A 2,808-nucleotide genomic window follows, 5' to 3' on the forward strand; every position below is an offset into this window, starting at 1 on the left:
TCAACTCATGCAGTCCTGTCCAAGACACAGTTTAATCAAGCTGTCAAAATGAAAAGATAAATAATTCTTAGGAAGAGGAAAATATTAAATAACATAGAAGGAAATGTTAATAGAATAATAACAGATTTCTCTCAAATTGAGGGCTAGGATAGAATGGAATAATATATTCAGAGCACTAAAAAAACAAAAACAAAAACAAAACAAAAAAAACAAACATCCAAGAAAAACCCTTTCAGCTATGAACTCTATATCCATCAAAGTTAAGTTTCAGAAACAATAAAGAAATAGTCTTTTTCAGACAAGTTAAAACTGCCAGAATTTTTCTCCATCATATCAGGCATATAAGAAATATTTAAGAAGAGGCCAGAATTAGAAATAAGAGTAAAACTACTGTGATAAAGATATAAATACATTATAAAAAGTACTGGTAGAGTAGATATGCAAATGATAATAACAAAATAATCAAATAGAATCAATAAAGAAAACAAACAAACAAACAAACAAACAAAACTAGTGGGAAGTACCAGAAACCATGAGGAGAAGGGGAAGCACTCTCTCCTAAGAATGAAGATGGCTTTTGATATTGCTTGGTTGCAACTGCCATTTGACATTGGTGATCATTCTTCTCATTCCTTAGCATGAGTTACAGGAAGAAAATGCTTTCTGAGTGGTTTCTATTTAAAACGTAAAATAATAATAATACTGTTGACCCACGGGTCCTAGCAAACATTTACAGGGTGTTTCATATAACAGCTACAGATACACATTCTTTTGGCAGTACTGGGGATTGAACCCAGTAAAGTTTTACCAATGAACTATATTCCCAGCCCCTTTTAGTTTTTATTTTAAGACTTGTGATTATCATGTCTCAGACTCCCAAGTCACTAGGATTACAGGTGTGTGCCACCATGCCCAACTAGAACATGCATTCTTATCACATAAGGAATGACAGCAAAACAAGTTCAAAGACATTCTTAAAAACCAAAATAATATCATAGCTATATTCTTTGACTACTGCAGAATAAAATTGGAAATAAAAACAAGAATAACAGTAGAAATTGTACAAATATATAGAAATTAAGCATATATCTGATTAGCCAATAAGTCAATGATAAAAATTGGAGGGTAAATTTTAAAAAAGTTTGAAGCAAGTTAAAATGGAAACAACACACCCAATTATATAATAATTAAGCAAAAGCAGTACTGAGAGGAAATTTTATAGCACTGAATGCATACATAAAGTAGAAAATTGTTAGATAATAAAACCTAACAGTGCAACTTCAGGAAATAGAAAAGAAAAACAAACCAAATTCAAAATTATGGGAAAGAAATAATGAAGTTTAAAGAAAGAAATGAAATTGAGACCAAAATCTTTTCAAATAATACAAGAGATCAAAAAACCAAAAAGTGGTTTTTGAAAAGATAAACAAAATTGACAAACTTTTAACTATACTACTTATTTAAAAACAAAACAGAAAAGACACAAAAATCAGAGACATAAAAACTCTATAGAACAGTAAGCTAAAAGTGATCGACAGCATTTAATTACATATTTTAGCTAGGTGAGAAGAGTTTGAGTGTTCTCAACAAAATGAAGCTATAAATTTTTGAGCTGATGGATATACAATTACAGTTATAAAAAAATTAAACTTAGAGAGAGACAGATAGTTATGACAGTCAATAATTGAGGTGCAGTGACACCCCAGCAGCTCAGGAGGCTGAGTCAGGAGGATAGTGAGTTCAAAGACAGCCTCAGAAATTTAGTGAGTTCCTACGCAACTCAACAAGACTCTGTCTCTAAATAAAACATAAAAAAGGGCTGGGGATGTGTATCAGTGGTTAAGTGCCCCTGGGTTCAATCTTCAGTCCAGAGAGAGAGAGAGAGAGAGAGAGAGAGAGAGAGAGAGAGAGAAAGGGAAAAAAGATAGCTGAGAGCTAGTGTTAGAGAGGATGCAGAAAAATTGGGACCTTCATATGTTGGTAGGAATATAAAATTATACCATCACTTTGAAAATCTTGGCAATTCTTCAGTCATATGGGATTACCACATGACCCAGCAATTCCACACTTATTCCACATAAATGTATATTCATGAAAATAATTTTTATGTGAATGTTCATAGTAGCATTATTTATAATTCATAATAGCCCAAATGTCAAAACAATATAAATATGCTTCAAATCATGAATAAATAAATAAAAGGTAGTGTATTTATATATGGGAGCATTATATAACAATAAAAAGAAGTCAGTTTTTTGAATCCCCCTCTCATTAGTCAGTTCTCAGCCTCGGTCTGCTTGGGACTGATGGGGTAGGGGAAGTGAAACACAGTGTCTCATGTAGTGCTGCCTCTGATTGAGTGGACAACGTTTCCTGTGAAGGATCAGCTGTGAGTTTTCAGCAATCAACCTTAGGTGACTACCATAGGATGGGTACCCCAGCCCAGTGAAGGAGATAGAGACAATCATATAACTCAAACCAGAATAATTTTAAGAATAAAAGGGACAGCTGTTGATAGGTATGCCAGAAAACAGGTGAAATATAAGACTGTCCCAGACAAGTAGGAACATACATTCATCCTGTCCCCTCCCCATTACACCCTCACCATGTGGGATACAGTGTTAAAGAAAAGCCCATAAAGGTTTTTCTAAGGACTCTGCAGCCTTCTCCACTGGCAGTCTAGCAAAGGGAGACCTCATGTCTCCCCTGTAAATCTTTCTCCTGGCTGCTGGGTCTTGGTGCATGGCTGGTGAAGAGAAAACACATCCGAAGGCATAATTCCCCCTTTCCACTTCTCAGGTCAATGTC

The 2,808-nt window shown here is 34.4% G+C and overlaps 1 pseudogene; it reads left to right on the forward strand.

Moving 5' to 3' along the window:
- Positions 1–478: 478 nt before the first annotated feature.
- LOC144374678 (small nucleolar RNA U3) lies at positions 479–672 on the forward strand (annotated as a pseudogene).
- The last annotated feature ends 2,136 nt before the right edge of the window (positions 673–2,808 follow it).

This window comes from Ictidomys tridecemlineatus, unplaced genomic scaffold, assembly GCF_052094955.1.
Source record: "Ictidomys tridecemlineatus isolate mIctTri1 unplaced genomic scaffold, mIctTri1.hap1 Scaffold_812, whole genome shotgun sequence".
Classification (NCBI taxonomy): Eukaryota; Metazoa; Chordata; class Mammalia; order Rodentia; family Sciuridae; genus Ictidomys; species Ictidomys tridecemlineatus.